Genomic DNA, 13,560 nt, shown 5'->3' on the forward strand with positions numbered 1-13,560 from the left:
TTATATTATATAAAATGCAGAACTGTCTTTAATGTACACACTGACTGATGGGTGCTTCTGAATCAATAAATCTGTTAAAGGAGAACTATAGGCTTGCTAATGTTTTTTTTCCCCTTATGTATATGTATATATATATATATATATATGCACACTCTACACATCTTCCGATTGGGTGGCGACCCAGCTCGCAATCTGCATTGGTAGCAAGAAAAGGGGGGGGGGGGGTCCGAACAGCAACACTCCAAAATGATCCACTTTATTGTAAATACAAATACAAAAGTAAAGTAGTACAAGGCAGAAAAATGACAGTGGGGCACTAAGAGTTGGACGCGTTTCGCGCAACTAGCGCTTAATCAGAGCTTAGTAGTGTGAAAAACGTCAACCTCTTAAACCCCCACTTTGCCATTTTTCTGCCATGTACTACTGTACTTTTGCATTTTTTTTTTTAACTCAGCATTTTATTGTTTTCAAATACATTACATACTTATCTACAATATATCGATAACATTTACATCGCCACTTCACCCAGCCTCCCCCCATCCCGGCAAGAAATAATCAAAACACACGATAAAACACAAAAAAAGAAAAAAAAAAAAAAAACCCTTCCTTGGAGGATACACACCATGTGATTCCCTTATGCCTTCTGCACAACAAACAAAAAAAAAAGAAAAAAAAAAAAAAAAAAAGTACTTTTGCATTTAAATTTCAAGAAAGTTGATCGTTTTTGTGCGGCTTTCCTGCCATCATTTTTAAAGGACGTGGCTCGGGCTTCCCAAATCATTCTAGAATTACACTACCTTCCGTGTGATGGAAACATATAAAGCATGGTCTAATTTGCTCCAGTTGGGGTCGATCACTATAACGTTACAATATGGCCGCCTGGGCTCCTGTGGTTTTCAGTACACTAGAATTGCCCTACCTTCCGTGTGATGGAAACCTATAAAGCATTGTCCAATTCGCTCCAGTTGGGGTCTAGCACTATAACATTACAATACGGCCGCCTGGGCTCCTGTTGTGTTCAGTACACTAGAATTACACTACCTTCCGTGTGATGGAAACCTATAAAGCATGGTCTAATTTGCTCCAGTCAGGGTCTATCACTATAACGTTACAATATGGCCACCTGGGCTCCTGTGGTTTTCAGTACACTAGAATTATACCACCTTCCATCCGATGGAAACCTATAAAGCATGGTCTAATTTGTTCCAGTTGGGGTCTAGGACACAACATTACAATATGGCCACCTGGGCTCCTGTTGTGTTCAGTACACTAGAATTACACTACCTTCCGTGTGATGGAAACATATAAAGCATGGTCTAATTTGCTCCAGTTGGGGGTCTATCACTATAACGTTACAATATGGCCGCCAGGGCTCCTGTGGTTTTCAGTACACTAGAATTAAACTACATTCCGTGTGATGGAAACCTATAAAGCATGGTCTAATTTGTTCCAGTTGGGGTCTAGCACTATAACATTACAATACGGCCGCCTGGGCTCCGGTTGTGTTGAGTACACTAAAATTACACCACCTTCACTGTGGTGGAAACCTAAAAAACATAGTCTAATTTGCTCCAGTTGGGGTCTAGCACCATAATCCTACAATATGGCCGCCTGGGCTCCTGTGAATTTGAGTACACTAGAACTACACCACCTTCCGTGAGATGGAAACCTAAAAAACATGGTTTACTTTTCTCCAGTTGGGGTCTACCACTATAACGTTACAATATGGCCGCCTGGGCTCCTGTTGTGTTCAGTACACTAGAATTACACCACCTTCCGTGAGATGGAAACCTAAAAAACATGGTCTAATTTGCTCCAGTTGGGGTCTAGCACCATAATCTTACAATATGGCCGCCCTGGTCTCCTGTGAATTTGAGTACACTAGAATTACACCACCTTCCGTGAGATGGAAATCTATAAAGCATGGTCTAAATTGTTCCAGTTGGGTCTAGCACACAACATTACAATATGGCCGCCTGGGCTCCTGTTGTGTTCAGGACGCTGGAATTACACTACCTTCCGTGTGATGGAAACATATAAAGCATGGTCTAATTTGCTCCAGTTGGGGGTCTATCACTATAACGTTACAATATGGCCGCCAGGGCTCCTGTGGTTTTCAGTACAATAGAATTAAACTACATTCCGTGTGATGGAAACCTATAAAGCATGGTCTAATTTGTTCCAGTTGGGGTCTAGCACTATAACATTACAATACGGCCGCCTGGGCTCCGGTTGTGTTGAGTACACTAAAATTACACCACCTTCACTGTGGTGGAAACCTAAAAAACATGGTCTAATTTGCTCCAGTTGGGGTCTAGCACCATAATCCTACAATATGGCCGCCTGGGCTCCTGTGAATTTGAGTACACTAGAACTACACCACCTTCCGTGAGATGGAAACCTAAAAAACATGGTTTACTTTTCTCCAGTTGGGGTCTACCACTATAACGTTACAATATGGCCGCCTGGGCTCCTGTTGTGTTCAGTACACTAGAATTACACCACCTTCCGTGAGATGGAAACCTAAAAAACATGGTCTAATTTGCTCCAGTTGGGGTCTAGCACCATAATCTTACAATATGGCCATCTGGGCTCCTGTGAATCTGAGTACACTAGAATTACACCACCTTCTGTGTGATGAAAACCTATAAAGCATGGTCTAATATTTTCCAGTTGGGGTCTAGCACACAATATTACAATATGGCCCCTGGGTTCCTGTTGTGTTCAGTACACTAGAATTACACTACCTTCCGTGTGATGGAAACCTTTAAAGCATGGTCTAAATTGCTCCAGTTGGGGTCTAGCACTATAAAGTTACAATATGGCCGCCTGGGCTCCTGTGGTTTTCAGTACACTAGAATTAAACTACATTCCGTGTGATGGAAACCTATAAAGCATGGTCCAATTTGCTCCAGTTGAGGGTCTAGCACTATAACATTACAATACGGCCGCCTGGGCTCCTGTTGTGTTCAGTACACTAGAATTACACCACCTTCACTGTGGTGGAAACCTATAAAACATGGTCTAATTTGCTCCAGTCGGGGTCTAGCACCATAATCTTACAATATGGCCTCCCTGGGCTCCTGTGAATTTGAGTACACTAGAACTACACCACCTTCCGTGAGATGGAAATCTATAAAGCATGGTCTAAATTGTTCCAGTTGGGTCTAGCACACAACATTACAATATGGCCGCCTGGGCTCCTGTTGTGTTCAGGACGCTGGAATTACACTACCTTCCATGTGGTGGAAACCTATAAAGCATGGTCCAATTTGCTCCAGTTGGGGTCTAGCACTATAAAATTACAATATGGCCGCCTGGGCTCCTGTGGTTTTAAGTACACTAGAATTACACCACCTTCCACGTGATTCAGACATTCGTTTTCCCAACAATGTGGTGACCTTGTATTTCTTCTCTTGGTTGAAGTTATTCTACTGAAAGCATTTTGAAAATGCCAAATCTACTTAGTAGCAAACCACTTATTTTATTTTTTTTTATTTCATTTATATACCATAAGACTGGGTTTATAGACTTACCTCTCTCTCTCTTTCTTTTCACTCCTATCGATTTTTTTTCCCAACTCCCTTTCCTCTCTTTTCAGTTGCTTTATCAACGGCTATCCCTTGACCTTTGCCACCTCCCGCTTTTATCACTTTGCACAATCTGAGTTTCCACAACACGAGCAAATAGTCTGTTCAATAAACCTACACTTCCTTGCATTATTTTTTGCAGAAGTTGTACTTTTTTTTTTTTTCTCTCGCTCTCTCTCTTTAAAGCAAATGCTGCCTCGGCAAAGAGGGGGGGAAAATAGGTTGTGGCCCCGCTTGACAGATGCTTAAGAAATTACAGGTGAATTGTGCAGACTCAAGGCCAAAATTACTTCTAGGACCGGGACTCTATTTAGTCCAGTAATCATTGCGGTTTTGTATGCTTTTTTCCCCCCTCAAGGTTATTTTCAAAAACAGACGTCCCGTATATTAGGCTAAAATGACTGCAGCTCATGGATGCAATCTAAGAATATGATTGAGTACTCAGGTTTGTACATCCACTTAGATATAACTCCTAACTGGGTGGCATTTAAGGGGTAGATTTATAAAGCATTGAATCCAATATTCACCAAGTAGCACGACCAGGGCTTTTTTTCTCAGAGAATAGGTACAGGAGTCACCGAGTCCCCCCCTACCCACCTCTGAGCACCATCCCTTTTAGAGAATACAGAAGTACTGAGTCCCCCCTTATCTCCGCACACTGCCCAGCTCTGAGCACCGTCCCTTGGTTCCACCCCCTACCCACCTCCCAGTACAGCCCCTTTTAGAGAATACAGGAGTCCAGAGTCCCCCCTTATCTCTGCACCCTGCCCACCACTAAGCACCGTCCCTTGGTTCCACCCCTTACCCACCTCCCAGTACCACCCCTTTTAGAGAATACAGGAGTTCTGAGTCCCCCCTTGTCTCTGCACCCTACCCACCTAAAAGCACCGTCCCTCAGTTCCACCCCCTACCCACCTCCCAGTACCATTCCTTTTAGAGTATACAGGAGACCTGAGTCCCCCCCTTATCTCTGCACCCTGCCCACCTCTGAGCACCGTCCCTTGGTTCCACCCTCTACCCACCTCCCAGTACCGCCCCTTTAAGATAATACAGGAGTTCTGAGTCCCCCCTTGTCTCTGCACCCTACCCACCTAAGAGCACCGTCCCTTGGTTCCACCCCCTACCCACCTCCCAGTACCGCCCCTTTTAGAGAATACAGGAGTTCTGAGTCCCCCCTTATCTCTGCACCCTACCCACCTCTGAGCACTGTCCCTTGGTTCCACCTCCTACCCACCTCCCAGTACCGCCCATTTTAGAGAATACAGGAGTTCTGAGTCCCCCCCTTGTCTTTGCACCCTACCCACCTCTGAGCACCGTCCCTTGGTTCCACTTCCTACCCACCTCCCAGTACCGCCCATTTTAGAGAATACAGGAGTTCTGAGTCCCCCCTTATCTCCGCACGCTACCCACCTCTGAGCACCGTCCCTTGGTTCCACCTCCTACCTACCTCCCAGTACCGCCCCTTTTAGTGAATACAGGAGTACTGAGTCCCCCCTTAACTCTGCATCCTGCCCACCTCTGAGCACCGTCCCTTGGTTCCACCCCCTACCCACCTCCCAGTACAGCCCCTTTTAGAGAATACAGGAGTCCAGAGTCCCCCCTTATCTCTGCACCCTGCCCACCACTAAGCACCGTCCCTTGGTTCCACCCCTTACCCACCTCCCAGTACCACCCCTTTTAGAGAATACAGGAGTTCTGAGTCCCCCCTTGTCTCTGCACCCTACCCACCTAAAAGCACCGTCCCTCAGTTCCACCCCCTACCCACCTCCCAGTACCATTCCTTTTAGAGTATACAGGAGACCTGAGTCCCCCCCTTATCTCTGCACCCTGCCCACCTCTGAGCACCGTCCCTTGGTTCCACCCTCTACCCACCTCCCAGTACCGCCCCTTTAAGATAATACAGGAGTTCTGAGTCCCCCCTTGTCTCTGCACCCTACCCACCTAAGAGCACCGTCCCTTGGTTCCACCCCCTACCCACCTCCCAGTACCGCCCCTTTTAGAGAATACAGGAGTTCTGAGTCCCCCCTTATCTCTGCACCCTACCCACCTCTGAGCACTGTCCCTTGGTTCCACCTCCTACCCACCTCCCAGTACCGCCCATTTTAGAGAATACAGGAGTTCTGAGTCCCCCCCTTGTCTTTGCACCCTACCCACCTCTGAGCACCGTCCCTTGGTTCCACTTCCTACCCACCTCCCAGTACCGCCCATTTTAGAGAATACAGGAGTTCTGAGTCCCCCCTTATCTCCGCACGCTACCCACCTCTGAGCACCGTCCCTTGGTTCCACCTCCTACCCACCTCCCAGTACCGCCCCTTTTAGTGAATACAGGAGTACTGAGTCCCCCCTTAACTCTGCATCCTGCCCACCTCTGAGCACCATCCCTTGGTTCCACCCCTTACCCACCTCCCAGTACCGCCCATTTTAGAGAATACAGGAGTTCTGAGTTCCCCCTTGTCTCTGCACCCTACCCACCTCTGAGCACCGTCCCTTGGTTCCACCTCCTACCCACCTCCCAGTACCGCCCCTTTTAGTGAATACAGGAGTACTGAGTCCCCCCTTGTCTCTGCAACCTACCCACCTCTGAGCACTGTCCCTTGGTTACACCTCCTACCCACCTCCCAGTACCACCCCTTTTAGAGAATACAGAACTAAGTATAATTTTGTGGTGCTAAATAATTTGTATGGAATTTGTTAATGATAACAAGAAAAACAGTAAAATAGATCCCCTGCAGCCAGCAACAAAACACCCCACCAGTGACAATAGATCCCCCTACACAACAATAGACTCCCTCAGCAACAATGGACCCCACCCAGGCAACAATAGATTCCCTGCAACAAAAAAAGATCCCCCAGCAACTATAGACCCGACACATCTCTATCCCCACCGCAGCAGCAATAGATCCCCAACACAACAATAGCCCCCCCAACACAGCAAAAAAAATGGAAAATAACATACCCAGCAACATTGGACCACCCCAGCAGTAACAACTGATCTCCCAGCATCCAGCATCAATAGACCCTCCAGCAGCCAGAAACAGTAGACCTTGCCACATACAGTAGATCTCTACTAGCAACATAGGTCTCCTCAGCAACAATAGATCCCCCACCAGTAACAATAGACCCCACACAAAAACAGATTCCCCACCAGTGATAATAGATTCTCCAGCAGCCAGCATCAATAGACCCTCTAGCATATCCTCGCTATTTAATACATTCAGTGCTGGAGGTGCTGGAACTGTGTTCCCACTGAAAAAAGCCCTGAGCGCAACTACTAGTATTCTCCACCAGGAGTACACGTGGCAGGGTGAAATGGTGACAACACAGAAGCCCAGTTGGGAGATAGGGACAGATTATTGTCACCCTATAACAGGAGGTTCCTGAACAAGAATCACAAGGCAAGATCATTCCTTTATTGGAAGTTGCAAATGGTAATAAAGATTGAAAGACTTTTTAAAAAAGCATTAACAATTACCAAGTGATTTGATTTAGCTACTTTAAAGAGACCCTCTCACGTCTCTAAAGGAATCTCCAACAGATGAGGTATTACATGAACCTCTTCTGTTGCCCGCATTTTCTACTTCCCCTCCGTATCAGTGACGAATCCCCTGCTAGTATATTCGGCATTTGGAATCTCACATATTGTTATTTACCTGTCTCCCCCCGCCTCACTCTTTGCATTCTTCAGTCCTGACTTCACTGCTGAGTTCTGTATTAATGTAGGGGTTGGAGGAAGGAACCACAGCTTGTGGGAGGGGGAACAGGCACCTGATACTTTCAGACGTGCCAAAAGCTGAAGATAGCTCCAGCATTGGAACAGAGGGGAGGTTGGAAACAAGGGCCCCCAGAGAGGTGAGTTCAACACCCCTTCTATCTCAGGGGAGTTCCCTTCTGATTTTGAGCAGCTTTTATCAACCTTTGTAAACAAGGGACCAGTTTACTTTTCTTTAGCCTTTAGGGGGACAGACTGTGGGCAGTGGAAGTAGAAAATGCCCTGGTGTCAGTGGGAGTAACCAATGCTACATATTTAGTGGGAGGAATAGTGTCCCATCTTTGGTGTCTTTTGGAGGAACAGTGCTTCATTGTTGGTGGCAGTGGAAGAAATAGCACCCCATCATTGGTGTTAGTGTGAGTGATGGTGCCCCATTGTTGGTGCCAGTGCCAGGAATTATGCTTCTATTGGTGGTTACAGTTGGAGGAATAGTGCCCCATCATTGGTGTCAGTGTGAGGAATAGTGCCCCATCATTGGTATCGGTGGGAGGAATAGTGCCCCATCATTGGTGTCAGTGGGAGGAATAGTGTCCCATCATTGGTGTCAGTGGGAGGAATAGTGCCCCATGATTGGTGAGAGTGGAAGAAATAGCACCCCATCATTGGTGTTAGTGTGAATGATGGTGCCCCATTGTTGGTGCCAGTGCCAGGAATTATGCTTCTATTGGTGGTTACAGTTGGAGGAATAGTGCCCCATCATTGGTGTCAGTGGGAGGAATATGCCCCATGATTGGTGACAGTGGGCGAAAGGGTGCCTTTCATTGGTATCAGTGAGAGGAATAGTGCTACACTGTTGGTGTCAGTAGTAAGAATTATGCCCCCATTGTTGGTGTCAGTAGGAGGAATAGTGCCTCAAGAGCCAGATGAAGGCAAGCAAAGATCCAAGTCTCAATTCATTGATGGTCAGTGGAAAAAATGCCCCCCTTAACATGGAGGTCAGAATGCCACCTTTACAAATAGCTATAAAGATCATTGGTGTCATGCCATGGACTTTGCCAAGTGGCATTGACCCTACAACTATACAGAACTGGGAGGTCAATTAGTCACAGCTCAAGGAACCTCTAGCAACATCTGGAGAAACCCTAGGGTTTCACGGAACCCTATTGAGAATGGCCCCTTTACAGACTTGACAGGGTCTCTTTATTAACCCCCCTCCCATAAAAAAAAAGGATCTACCATGCTGGACAAGAGCTAAATATAATGAGCAGCATATTACCCCCATCTACGCCCGCCAGCTTGCTACTACTTGACCTTTGCATTACATAAGACGGCCGCTGGAGCGGAACCAACACTAAATGACAGATGTAATGAAAAACAGTTTAATTTAGACGGTGCATCAGCATTTCCGTGCCGGACAGTTCCATTATTAGCACCTCCATCATTTTTGCAATCTTAACCCAATCAACAATAATAAATTAAGCACTCCTGCAAGTTAATTTGCGGAGGTAGAGGTTGATATTAATCACTTATGTGGTCCGCGGGATAAATATTCTTTTTTTCTTTCACTTTGTTCCATTCGGATGGAGTTTAATTCTCAAAATGATGCTAAATTGTACCGGGAGTAAAACAAAGTGCTGCCTGAAAGTCTCCCAGAAACTATGGCAGATCTACTAAATTATACGTTTTTAGGCAATATGGGGGGGTCATACTTTTTTTTAAAGCTGCTAATAAAAGTGTTTTCAATTTTTCAGTCAGTGGCCTTGAAATTGCAGCCCGGGGGCTAGATGCAGACCTTTGCATACTTTAATCCAGCCCTTGGGGCACTATTTTCATCCAATGATACCTACACTTGGACACTGTACTCCTTACTGAAACCAATGAAGGGGCAGAATACCTCTCAATGGTGCCAAATGATGGGGCACAATTCCTCCCAGTAAAACCAATGATAGGGCATCATTCTTTCCACTGACACCAATGATGGGGTGCTATTCTTCCCACTGACACCAATGATGGGGTGCTATTCCTCCCACTGACACCAATGATGGGGCGCTATTCTTCCCACTGACACCAATGATGGGGCGCTATTCTTCCCACTGACACCAATGATGGGACACTATTCCTCCCACTGATACCAATGATGGGGCACTATTCCTCCCACTGATACCAATGATGGGGCGCTATTCTTCCCACTGACACCAATGATGGGCCACTATTCCTCCCACTGACACCGATGATGGGGCACTATTCCTCCCACTGATACCAATGATGGGACACTATTCCTCCCACTGATACCAATGATGGGGCACTATTCCTTCCACTGATACCAATGATGGGGCACTATTCCTCCCACTGATACCAATGATGGGGCGCTATTCTTCCCACTGACACCAATGATGGGACACAATTCCTCCCCGCTGACACCAAAGATGGGGCACAATCCCTCCCAATGGTGCCAACGATGGGGCACAATTCCTCCCAGTAAAACCAATGATAGGGCATAATTTCTTCCAATGACATCAATGATGGGGCGCTATTCCTCCCACTGACACCAATGATGGGACACTATTCCTCCCACTGACACCAATGACGGGGCACTATTCCTCCCACTGACACCAATGACGGGGCGCTGTTCTTCCCACTGACACCAATAATGGGACACCATTCCTCCCACTGATACCAATGATGGGGCCCTATTCCTCCCACTGACACCAATGATGGGACACCATTCCTCCCCGCTGACACCAAAGATGGGGTATTGTTTATTCTCACTGACGTTTGGACCTTTTCTGCTTCCAATGGCCACAGTCTGGCCCTCTTTAAATCTGAAGGACAGTAAGCAGGCCTTTGATTAGAAAGTTTGGAGACCCCTGGTTTAAGTTGAACTCCCTGCAAAAATCCAATTACACAGATACAATACTTATAGTATATTAGGCAGCTGCTTTGCAAGCCAAAGGGTTTGTATGTTTGTCCTTCCAGTCCTGAGATTGAACAGCTCTGCCACACAGCACAACACAGCTCTATATAGCAGATGAGAATCTGATATTTCCCTGCTGCAGTTAGGTAACACTTACAGGTCTTGTCCCTCCCATGGCCTGCAATTGGACAGTGAAGGAAAAGCAACAGCCACTCAACTGAGTTTTATGAGGGTCAGATGGGATATGTAGACCTGCACACTCATACTAGGACCAATTTATGCAATAGCAAATGAACCTAGCATAGGGTGACCAGACATCCCCAGTTTCCAGGGCTAGCCCCCCTGGAATTTTAGGGGTCTGTCCCTGTGGAAAAAAAAAACACCCTCAATTTCATCCCTGGTTAAAAGAATGTGTTCCTGATTTATTTCCAGCTTTATTAATGGTGGCGGCTGCAGGATAATCCATCTGAGCAACATTTCCGTCATTGGTCTGAAGAGGAAGAGACAGGGAAGGGGGTGTGTCTACTCTAGGCTGTGTCCAGGGTTATTGATGATGTTGCATGCTGATATTATGTGATCATACCTCCCATCTTGGCTTCTGCAGATTTTGTTGCTGTGGATTATTTGCCGCCCTTGACCTGCAGCCCATACCTGGGTCTGCACTCTTGACCCAGATCAAAGTAACCTCAAGTGATATTAAAGCATACACCCCCCCCCCCCCTTAAATCTGTCCCACTATTAGCACATTTTGGCCACACCCAACATTGTGCGTGGCACACTTCGCATTCTGCTATTATCCCCGCCCCCAATACAAGTGGGTGTGGTCACTTGGGTGTTCATTTCGAATATCTGGTCACCTTAGCATACCAGCATGTCTTTGGAAAGTGGGAGGAAACCCATGCAAGCACTCGAACATGAAAACGCAATGCAGATAGGGTCCTGGCCAAATTTTGACCCAACAACCACAGTGCTGCAAGGCAGGAGTGCTAACCACTAAGCCACTTTGATTTCCCATTATAGTTCTAATGTCTCCTTTTCCTTTGGTTGGTCAATTGGGTATCTTGCAAAGGAAGGATACAAATCGTCTTTGGGGCTCAGTGAAGTATCACATTAGGAGAAGATACATTTGCAACATATATAAGGTCAGTATGTTTTCTCGTAACCCTCCTCCTTCCTCATTGTGGTCTTCATCAGTTCATTGGATAGATGTATAGGCCGTTTCTGAACTTTCTTTCCTCTTTTATGTAGAGTCTGCATTACACATTTTACCGCTATAGGGCTCGAACATCCCGAGATCACAAACCATCCCACCACCCGGTACATAGTGTATTATATCTTAGAAGATTAGAGGGACAGCATCACAGAAGAAAAAGCCATCCGCTTGACATGAAGGAACAGAGTCGGAGTGAGTTATTGTACTTCAAACGTCTGTCACCTTTAGCATAAAACACACAGCATAAAAAATGAATCGGGATTCAGATTCAGTCTGAGCGCTGCCTTTGATCTTATGGCCGGAGAGCATAAAAAGAACACGTCGCTCCTCCGCGTCTGGACGGGTGAACGTAAAAAAAAAAAAATCAAATTAGGGACAGGACGAGTAGCATACTTGCTAGGGTGCCAGCCATCTTTAAATTAATTTCTAAGGACAATTTACTGCTGAGTGACATGGCACGCCAAGATGCCTCAAGGCAAACACTATCAGCCGACGTATGACGTCTTTGAAACATTGATTACACAAAAAGGATCAGTTAACTTTCCAGACCAACTCTGTAGGAAAGCGCAGTGGATCCAATGTTAACGCCAGAGCATGGTACAGCATATCGCTCGGTGAGAGGTGCCTGTGACTCATACAAGTCAAAAGTCGGCCCAATTTAAGCCCCCATAAGCGATTTCCATTAGCTTAATTATATTACTAAAACACTTGTGATCCTAGTGGCCAAGGACCAATTGCTATAAATTGGCTCACTATGGGGTAAGCCACACAATGAACATGCAGTAAGAATCGATTGCCCACCACTGGAGCACTGAGCAATCATGTGAGACTAATCACTCCTACATGCTACTTGTCTAGATCAATCATTACTCTTAGAGAAGAGAATGGATATTGCTACCTACTGGAAACCACATTGCAGCCTATACTTTACAGCCCATTCTTAAAGTGCAGGCAATGGTGTGGTGCCTATGGTGTCCCAGGAATATCTCTCTATCTAACACTGAGAGAACTCTGTGAATGGGGAGAGACCGGTCACCTGACTTTGAAAGGTCATGTGAGTTGGCTTGAGCAAAAAAACAAATAGTGTGGCACTCAGGGTCAGAACTCATTTTGAGGGAGACACATCCGCTTCATTAGGGTCGGCTAATGAAGGGGATGTATCTTCCTCGAAGCAGGGTCTAACCTTGTGACAACATAACCAGAAGGGGTGAAGCCTAGTGCGCTGTCATAGGCTTGCAATGCTGATTCCTTACTGTGCATGAAGTGTGGTTTTCCCGCTTGTGCCCCAGGCAATATCACCTGGGTGGGAATCCTTTTGATGCTAGCTGATTATGACTTTGCCACCTTTTGGCATAATTGTTTGTAAGTGACTTTTAAATATATTTTTATGAATAAATTTAACATTTTTTACGACATTATAAGGCCTCATGCATGGGGACATTCCTATTTACGCTGGATCTTTCTGCCAGCAAGAGTAAAAAATGCTTGTTTTGGTGTGTAAAGCCGGCCATAGATGGTGCAATTTCTGTCAGTGTTAATGGGGGAATCCCTACCATGGAGCTATTGTGCTCTCCAGGGGGTGGACGGGCATAGGGAGCTATCCCGGCCAGGGAAACATACAGTAATTATTACTAGCAGCAGTGGTGGCTGGTGCTCTATGGGCCAGGGGGGGGCAAATGGAACGCACCATACACCCCTCCCCCGGACAACACCAGGCCGCACACCATACCCCCCGAACCACAGCAGGAAAGGACCACGGCAGGGAGCAGTACAGGACCCGGCTCACTCACCCTGCCTGGACATCTGCAGCAGCAGGCGACAGCGACAGCAGCGGCTTTGGCTTCTTCCCCGTCTTCTGCGTCTCCTCCCTCCTCCTCCATGCCCAAAGGCATGGCTTCTCCTTTCAGCCAATCAGGAAACGGGTCTCAGAACCTGCTTCCTGATTGGCCAGGAGGAGGATCTGTGTGACAATAGCGAGTTTTCATTCGCTATTGTCACACAACTGGGTGGGCTCGGGGCGCAGTGCTCTGCGCTCCGGGCCCGCCCCTTTTTTTTAGCCTATTAGAGCTTCTGGCTCTGATCACATGGTTAAGAAAAAAAAGCCCCGTTGAACTCTATGTGCCCAGCGCCCCGC

General features: G+C 46.5%; 1 protein-coding gene across 14 annotated transcripts in view; it reads right to left on the minus strand.

Annotated features, from left to right (window-relative positions):
- CELF4 (CUGBP Elav-like family member 4) overlaps positions 1–13,560 on the minus strand; it is a 1,612,756-nt gene that overhangs the window by 985,558 nt on the left and 613,638 nt on the right. The window lies entirely within an intron of this gene.

This window comes from Pelophylax lessonae (genome assembly GCF_965119305.1).
Source record: "Pelophylax lessonae genome assembly, chromosome: 1".
Classification (NCBI taxonomy): Eukaryota; Metazoa; Chordata; class Amphibia; order Anura; family Ranidae; genus Pelophylax; species Pelophylax lessonae.